This window comes from Montipora foliosa, chromosome 9, assembly GCF_036669935.1.
Source record: "Montipora foliosa isolate CH-2021 chromosome 9, ASM3666993v2, whole genome shotgun sequence".
Taxonomy (NCBI): Eukaryota; Metazoa; Cnidaria; class Anthozoa; order Scleractinia; family Acroporidae; genus Montipora; species Montipora foliosa.
In genome coordinates, this window is record NC_090877.1 from 30,088,629 (window position 1) to 30,098,628 (window position 10,000).

At 38.7% G+C, this 10,000-nt stretch overlaps 1 protein-coding gene across 1 annotated transcript in view; it reads left to right on the plus strand.

Annotated features, from left to right (window-relative positions):
• Positions 1-4,250, plus strand: part of LOC137972194 (nudC domain-containing protein 3-like) — a 91,377-nt gene extending 87,127 nt beyond the window's left edge. The window contains exon 6 of the mRNA XM_068819048.1: positions 1-4,250. This exon is cut by the window's left edge and continues 1,374 nt beyond it. The gene's annotated coding sequence lies outside the window, so the exon portion shown is untranslated.
• Positions 4,251-10,000: the final 5,750 nt, after the last annotated feature.

Here is a 10,000-nt window from a genome sequence, read left to right on the forward strand (position 1 = left end):
ATAATTATATTAAACTTTGAATGGCGACAACAGACTGAGGCTTTCAAGAGTATTTTACCTAAGAGGTAGGAGAGGTTAGGTTTGTGGAAAATGGTTGTTCGTCTTGTATTTATCACTTTGAGATTCCTAAGTCAGCTCAAGAACTGACCATGTGGTGAGACAAAAATGTTGACATTTTTGGAACCATTATTGGTCGGGGTCCCACTAGCACTTGACAGCACTTTTACAACGCTGTTTTGACCTCTCAGAGTTAAAAACAGTGTAACAACGGTGTCACATAACCTGCGGTTCCACTAGCAGTTGTTAACAGCGGTTTCAAATTGATAGCTATGAACTTGCAATTTCATGGCAAAAGCAATAGCAAGATGCCTGATCGTCGTGTTCTTACCGGATTTTCTTTCATTATAATTTTAATACTTGTCACAAGAAGGATCAACCTGACATATAGTCTTGAGGCAATTTCTACATCACCGAAGGGTTTTCTGGTGCAGATGCTGAGAGCTCGAAAAGTAAGAAGGATTCATTGCGTTTGAGTTTACCCTCGGCCACATTATTGGCTAGAGGAAATGCTCAACAACAGAGCTCTTAACAGTCTTTGCAAAAGGCATTTTAGAGTTTCTAGAGGAACATTTGATTATATTTGTGCGATAGTTTCTCTAGACATTTAACGCCAAAATACACGTTTTTGATAGGCGATTCCGCTACAGAAGCAAGTAGCAATAGCTCTGTGGAGATTTGGGTCAGGAAATTTGTATCGATCTACTGCGATAACATTCGGCATTGGAGAGTCCTCTGCAATTAAAAAATGCCACAGTTTTAGTGAAGCATTAAACCGGAGGAAGAACAATTTCATATCTTTACCAGTTCATGAAGATGACATCAAAGAGACTATAAGCAAATTCGAAATAAGAAGGCCTTCAACCTCCTCCTTGTAAATTCTTATCAGTCTCTTCTTCTGGAGTGCTCCATGACGGGGAGCACTTTGTAGAGGTTTTCAGTGATTCTGTGTTGATGTTAGAAGAAGCTGAGGTTTGTAGCGGTGGACTTAGGGCAGGAACTTGGCTGGGTGATGGATATCGCATGGAGATTGAGGGCAAGGGAGTACCGGTATTTAAGAGTTTGCCATGGGGAATGAAGCCATACTGACTGTGATTGTTGCTGAAAGGATGAATAAAAAATAATGTCAAATTCCCGCCACTACAAGGTCGTCTACCCAACTTACTTTTATAGGCTACATTTCATAAATGAATGATTTACTAATGAATTAGTGGGATGATACTCGTAAAATCTTCCTTGCTTCCTTTGTGCATTTAACTGAAGCGATAAAATTTATAATTTTAAGGTGACTTTTCAGATGAAAGTATATGTAAATCGCTTTGGCGCTAAAAGTTCTTATCGCAAAATGGACTTCTTGTTCAGTAAGTCGTGATCGGTTCATCTCAAGTGGGTTGAGATAGACACCAGACAGATCATACTTTTAGAATTGTAAACAGCATTGTTAAAATCCTTTGATTAGGCCGCATAACCTGAGCAACAGACTCTGACACTGACACTGAAGAAAATAGCGGGTCACACTTGAAACAGTGTGACATCCTTGTAACAGCGATGTCAAATGTGCTAGTGGGACCTCAACCATTGTGTTGTTTCGGTTTTATAGTGAATGAATGAGTTGCCAGTAATCGGATCCCCATTTATACACAAAGGATTCTGGGATCGCCAGGGAGCAAACATTGCAAGTCGCTGTAAGAAAATGTATGGCGAAAACTTATTTCAACATCCAAAAAATGATTTTAGAGAGAGATCAACACTTTTTTCGACACAGATTTATCAGAAATCGGTTTGGGTAATGTTGATATGTGGCACATGTAAGTTTCTGTTTGAATAACGGTGAAATATGGGATAAAATGTACTCGGGTTAACCTTGCTCGCGTGAGGATCCGTAAGGTTTATTGCTGTTTATAGTTACGTCTTCTGTAAACGAATTATGGCTTCTGGAAATACACCTCATCAAGCGAGAGAAGTCGTTGTCAGAGGAGATGGAAATTTTTTTTACAGAGCTATTGCTCTTTGGACGACGAGAAACATGAGAAAACCCATAGGTTAAGTTCTTGTTTGATTGAGAAAAGTCCAATGGTTTTCGAGCCGCTACAATTTTGTACAAACTCTGTAAGAGTCCAGTCACTTTAATGTAGTACGATCATTCTGCTCAAGCAAACCATTTCAATCTCCTTCTGCTTCGAGGCAGCTGTTTTAATGCTCCTCTTCCATAGAATAAAGCAGTTTCTGTGGATTTAGATAACACTGGGAATTCATATCTGATATGCCCCAGCTGTTACATGTGAACAAACTTTTTCTTCTGTTAAACTACCATCTACATGAAGAGCCATGTAGAACTATTAAAGTCACTGGGTGTAAGCAAACTTGTCAAGCTCCACTATGACTTCGTCCAATACAAAAGCATCATCTTCATATGCTAGTTCTCTCTGTAGATCTATCTTTGGAGCAGGTCTTTGAGGTTTTAGTACTCCCACAATCATATTCTCTTATGTACAAAGTTTGAGGTTCTGTAACCTCGTACAAAATTATTTCAACAGACCTCCATACTCATCGAAACCTTGAATTGGTCACGATTAATAGTTCTAGCCCACAACAAAACATTGTTATTCCTGGGTGAGTAATATCTATCGGTACATTCAATCGTTGTCACAACCCCGCACAGCACAATGATCGCCACTAGGCATATAAGCCAGCTCATACACACGTGAATGCAACTGAAAGGCTTTATTGAGTTATTTTCTCCAGATTTATTCGTAAATTTTGTAATACTTTGAGGCCGTTTCAAAATAAATTTTATGCAAGCAAGGAAGTTAATCAGCAAATTTTGTCTGATGTTTCACGGTTATTCAAACAAAAACTTACACTTGCTGCGTGTCAACATTACCCAAATCGATTTCTGATAAAACTGTGTCGAAAAAAGTCTTTATCTCTCTCCAAGAACGAAGAACTTTCCTCCATACATTTTCTCATAGCACCTTGCAATGCTTGCCCCCTGGCGATCCCAGAACCCTTTGCGTATTTTAGGCATGGATCCAATTACTGGAAACTCATTCATTACAGTACCATCTAAGGTGATTTTGTATTGAAGATGAAATTATCCCGTCCTGGAGGGGGATTTTGTTAACTCTGATTTCTGTATGCCCCCATGAGGGTTGATTAGAAACTTCAACAGATTCCTTTCCGAAGGCCCCTCTCCAAAGAGACAAACTTATTCGTTTCTAGTGCGGATTTTGGCAGCTTTGAAGTGCTACTATGATCAGATCATTTCACATTTTGAAAGGTGTGTTTGGTGAACACCTGACTATCAACTTTTTGAGCTTTGATTTTATCCAAAGGCTCTATACTCTAAACGTAAGTCTAGATTTCACGTTCAGCCATTACTCACATTCAAAACTAACAGATTGGAGGGTTGGATCTAGGGAAAACTGGCATCATTTACTCGCTAGCTAAAATTTTTGTGATTTAATATAGTTATAAGCAAAACAGAAGTTTAGAAGTGTGAATGCTGAAAACTCCTATGCTGCATATTAAGTCAGTCGTGTATACACGCATAGACCTAATCGGCTAACTCAATGTTGTACCCAATTCAAATCTCCCAGGACTAAGATTCTTTGTGTATTGTATTTGCATGATAATGTAGCATTCATATTTAAGTGATATGGAAATACCTGGAACAAAACGTTTTATTCCCAAAGGGTTTGAATTGGGTACAACATTGAGTTAGCCGATTAGGTCTATTGCATTCTTAAACTAGTGAGTTTTCTTCGATCCAGCTCTCTCAAAATTTTAAAGTTGGTAATGGCAGACTATTAAATAGGAAATTTCCAGTTAAAGTAAAGAGACTGGGAACCTTTTTAAATCATTGCTTTAAACTTGGGTCACTTTGTGTTTAGTCATAGACAAAGAAAAAGAAGAATAATATTGCTTTTTTTTTGGTTATATTAGCACTTTAAACCCTGGTAAGAGGTGCTGAAATCTACATGCAGGGAAAGCTTGGCACCAATCATTGTGCAGAAGTTGGGGAAGGGCAACCAAAATTTTCTACAGAGAGGACCAAAATGTAACCTAAAGAGCTCCTGGCATAACTCGTTTGGAAAAGTGAAAATAGGCACGCATCGCGTACATGTGTGTAGTGCAGTTTGGCGGGTATTGGGTAGTAATTATGTTTGCAAAATAAATTGTCTTTCACTGTTTATTGTGTTATCCAATTTTTTTGTTGATTTTGCATTCCTATTATGAACAGTTGGATGTTTTCACTTAAAGGGGCAGTGTCACGCTATTTTAGTCAAACTTCAGAACGTCTTTTGCTTTAATAAAGACCAAAAAATAATGCTGTGCTTTCGTTGCCAGTAACCATTGAAAAGCACTGAAGCTATTCTTTGTTGTCTGCAGCGAAGGATGGAGAGGATGGGAAAGGGTTGGAACTTGAAGAATTCTGGGCAGTTTTTTCAAATTTGGAGACCTTGTCTTCGCAAAGTTGTCAAAAATTAAATATGAATAGCGCTTTCTACGATAAATGTATTTCATATCTTATCACTAAGTTGTCAGGAATGTTGTATGTGCGAGGTAAACCACTAAATAGGCCTTATCATGGTTTTCAACGCCATCTTGATGGGTAGGCAAAGCGGTCAGAAATTACAGTGTTTGATGGGAATCCGATAGCAAATAACTTCTTCCAAAATTGAATTTTACACAATTTGTGAATCAAAACGTTAAAATACTAGGTAGAAGATTGTATTCACCAAGTTTGAAGGATGTACCTTTCCTATAAGTCGCAGAGCTAATTTTTTTTAATTTGTCTTTTTTTTTTTCTCGCATACTGCGTCTAGACGTTTGTCTACCCAACCAAATTTACAGACAAATGTGTGGAAAATTTAAAAAATTAAGTGAGCGTCTTCTAGCGAAGCTACATCCTTAAAACTTGGTGAATACAATCTTCTACCTAGTATTTTAAAGTTGCGATTCAGAAATTGTGAAAAATTCAATTTTGGAAGACGTTATTTGCTATAGGATTCGGATACAAACACTTTGCCTACCCGTCAAGATGGTGTCGAAAACCGTTATAAGGCCTATTAGATTGTTTTACACAGTTTTGACCTAAAAACAGCAAATTTAGCATGATAGTGCCCCTTGAAGAGAGTGCTACCTGATAGGCTTGGTTCCTGGATGCAAAAAAATGATCTCGCTACCCCTAAGTACTATACTACTCACCAACATGGAAATAATTTTTTGAAGTCGATTTTAAAAGTGTGTTTAAATATTTGCTTAATCCACTGAAACAGGAAATAATCACCATATCACGCCATTGCTTTTGTTTTTTTGGTATGCTATGTTTGGTATGTTATGCTTTCACCTAAAAGACTTAAGATTTATTTTAATAAATATATTTGATACTAATCTTTTTTTATTATAACCTGATTTTGGTTTAGCATTATTAATTAGATTGAATATCTTTAATATTTTAATTTGATTTTTTAATTTGATTTGTAATAAAAACGCAATAGTTATATATTATTTGTAAATTTGTTATAATATTAAGAATGTGATATTTTCTAATATAAACGCTTTTATGGTTAAATTTATACATATTTTCATAACAATCAATAAATTATTTACTGAAAAGTTGCTTATGAGTAATACCACAATTTTAACTAGCTATATGAATATCAATAATTAAATCTATTTTATCACAGCAAATATATTTAATAGTTTTTAATTTTTGTTGTGCATTACAAATATTTTTTTGACCAAAATCACATGTATATCAACCAAAGTAATTTTTCAACCAATTATGATGTGTGTCATTACATATATACTTATATAATATATTTATATAATTAATTTATTTAAATTTTTTGTCATAATTCTTTTCAAATTAAAGCTTTGAGTAGAATCATCAATTTTTAGATTCTGAGGATATTTCTTATAACATCTTTCATAACATAATCAAATGCATTTATTTTTTAATGTGGTCTTGATTCAATCAATTTCAATTTTGACCATAACCCTTAGTGGGTAGAGGGCCAGAGACTGTCCTTCGCCATGTCGCATGGTCACGAGCAGCCACTGTTGCCTAGTTCCATGAGATAAAACCCAGTGCTGTTATTTCTTTCTCTGTGGTTCTCTGCCAAGTCTCTTTTGGTCTGCCACAACTTCTTCTTCTCTCTGGGGCCCAGGTTAATGCTGTCTTGGGATGTTTATTGGGATCCATTCTGAGAACGTGGCCGATGAACTTCCAGCATGGCCGGAAGATTTGCTCACTGATGGTGCTGATGTTAGCCAGGTTTCGAATGTCCTCATTTTATATTTTCATAGGCCAATAGATCTTTATAAGCCTTCTCAGATGTCTAGCGTGGTCGCATCGCTTTTAGTCATACGCCATGTTTCACAACTGTAAAGAGATGGCGGTTGGAAGCAACCTTTAGATCTTCAGTACACTTCTGGTTGCTGCACGTTTTTTGGTGCTCCACTCCTTAATTTATTGGACCGACTACATGTGCAATCATGATGATTTCATCTTGCAAGCAACTGGTCCCCCTGATAACTTTGAGCATTCTGCTTGGAAAATTTTTAAACCAAACATCGCTGGTCGGCCTTCGATTCCTGGACGCACACCTAAGTTTCGTTCTTCCCGCTACTACACAGGCTTTAATGGACTCTTAGTCAGGTTGATTTTTCTGAGCGGTGACATTGCTACCCATCCAGGGCCAAACACTGTAAGCTTTCCCAGCAGGGCAAGCATAAAATGCCTTGTTATGAATGCAAGAAGTTTAAAAAGTATTCACTACTCTCAAGGAGTCGAGAACCTCGCAAGACATAATTTGCACTGCTTACAGGATTTGGTCTACATGGAGGACTTAGATATTGTTCTAGTTAATGAAACCTGGCTTCATAGAGACGTGGATAGTTCTGAGCTGCTTCGCAGTGGCTATTCAATCTTCAGGAATGATCGGGAGAAACAACGAGGTGGTGGGGTTTTGATTGCAGCTAAAACCAGCGCTTTCAAAACCGTTACCGAGTACCCTCTTGCCGACGAATTGCAAGATCTGGAAATCGCCTCGGCTGTGGTCACAACATCTGATCAGAAGATTGTATTCTGTTCTTGTTACAAGCCCCCGGACTCAGACCCTAGTTGAGTATATTTATTCAACATCTTTCTGGAACAAGTTTGCGACCAGTTTGAAAACATGGTAATTTGTGGTGACGTTAACTTGCCGAGCATCTCCTGGGACTCCGTGGATAGTGCTTCAGGTGCTAATGAACTGCCATTTATGGAGGCGTTACATGACCACTTCTTGATGCAAATTAACAACTCGCCGACTCGCGGTAACAATATTCTTGATCTAGTGATAACAAGTGCCCCAGAACATACCAAAGTGACCAAGGTGTTGCCATCTGACAAAGCCGGTGTTTTTACAGACCATTGTGTAGTCCTGTTTGAGTACAATTCTTTTGTTAATGCGCCCTCACACCCGCGCAAATCTGTCTACGACTACGCAAATGGCGATTTTGAAGGATTGTGTGATGCTCTCTCGGCAATCAATCTTTCTTCTACTGTGGGTCATAACAATATAGATGATGACTGGTGGTGCTGGAAGGACTTATTCGTTGCTGCTGTCAAGGATTTTGTGAGAGGAAGAGACTGAAGAAAAAGAATTTAGTTCGCCAAAAACTTAAGTCACATCCGAACGCCGGCCTGAGGGATAAGTTTAAGTCTATGCTGGTGCAAATCAAGAAACTACTCCGCGAAAGGTGTGATCACTTGTACGACTCCATTGTCACTGGCTTTAGATTAAATCCCAAGCGCTTATGGTCAGTTCTGAAGCTTAATTCTAAATGTCATCCTATCCCAGAACATGTCTCCATGGCAACCGTCCTAGACTCATCCGCTGACCAGTCACAAAATTCTTTAAGAGTAAATGCTGATACACCTGCAGGAATAGCTGACCTGTTCAACAGATATTTTGCCTCTGTATTTACTATCAACAGCGCAGTGGAGAAGACAGCGTGCATATGTTCGGACACCGTTATATCTGATCTAACTCTCAACGAGTCCACGGTTCTAGCTGCACGTAAAGCACTAGAAGTCGGTAAAGCTACAGGGCCGGATGAAATCCCTGCTAAATTGCTCAAAGAAACTGCCTCTGTGATTGCTCCTTCCTTATGTAAGATCTTCAATAAATCACTGCAACTAGGGTCTCTCCCGAGTGACTGGAAACTAGCTAACGTTGTACCAAGGTCTTTGAGCGTTGTGTGTTCAATTGTATCAAGGACCACCTGTACCACGTCATTTCTCTTAAACAACATGGTTTTTGTACTGGAAGATCGTGCGCTACGAACCTGCTTGAGGCTCTTGACCACATTGGTTCACTTTTAGATAGTGGCAGCCAGGTTGACACCATCTACCTTGACATGTCAAAAGCTTTCGACAAAGTCAGTCATAGGTGCCTGGTCCATAAGCTGATTCATGTCGGTTTCGGTGGCAACCTGCTTAACTGGTTCTGTTCCTACCTGTCAGGCCGATACCAGCGCGTTATGGTACTCGGCGCCACTTCAGACAATCTTCCTGTTACCTCTGGAGTACCTCAGGGTTCCATACTTGGACCAGCCCTAGTCAGTTCTAGCAGTCGAGTTTTGATGTTCGTTGACGACACAAAAATATTTAGAGAGATAAAGATTTTGGGTGATGCCTTCTCTCTCCAGAAGACCTTGGGAAGCTTGCAACTTGGTCTTATTCATCCGGTCTCCTCTTTAACGAAGCTAAATGTAAGGCGCAGCACATAACAAGAAAAAAAACCCGATCTTATCTTCTTACAAACTCAACAACACCGCACTTGAATGATATGCTGCAGAAAAAGATTTGGACGTATGGATTGGTAAGGATCTGACATGGTCCAAATTAGTAAACGAACAATCTTTGCGTGCTAATAAACTACTTGGCTACTTAAAGAGGAACACGAGGTTCATATTTAGAACTGAAGTACGACGTACGCTAGACCTAGCCCTAGTTAGGCCACATTTGGGATACGCCACCCAAATTTGGGCCCCGCAGTCCATTCGAGCTCATTGTTAAGCTTGAGCGTATCCAAAGATGCGCCACTAAGTTTAGCTTAAAACTGCCTTATTCTTCTAATATATGTTATACGTCTCGTTTAGCAACTCTAAACCTACCGGTAATACCTATTTGTTACTGGAATGAACGTTTAGATCTCACCTATTTTTTCAAATTAACACACGGTCTTGTTAACATGAATGTCTCTGTTCTACCTGAAGTTCGCAAATACGGTAGACGTACTAGATCCTCAACCAGCAACGTTAACAAATACATAATTAAGAAATGTAAAACATCTACTTACCAGAAATCCTTTTAGCGGACGAACTAGATTTGAGCTCATCGACCTTAGCTTCTTTTAAATCAGTTATTTTTAATTATTATAAGTCCGCGTTAGCTGTTTCCTATAACTGTGATGACCCACGTTCATTCAAGTCTATCTGTTTAAAATGCAATAGTGCTCATCCCTTGTTCCGTCCAATAACTTGTTGTATGTAGTTGTATTTTTTCTGTATTGCTGTATTTTTTAACATTTCTTGTTTTTATTCAGTTCTTATTAGTATCCGGGCCTGTTGTAATTGGCCAACACTTTTGCGGTGTCCCTGCCAATGTTCTTCTGTATACGTAATTGTTTTGTTTGTTTATTTGGCGAAGCTAATTGAAAAAAAAAACAAAAAAAACAGCTATAACGTTGGACTTTCAGTTGACTGCTCTTCCCTATGTTTCTAAGCTTGCTGACTGCTGGTCTGGCTTTTCCCAGTCTGCCTTTGATGTCTTCATCTGAACTCCCTTCCTGGGTCACTGTTCAGGGTTATAGGCCTTATCATCTGCCAGGCAACTGAATCTGTTCCGAAGTTTGATATTAAAACTCTGCACCACCTCAGCCACTTT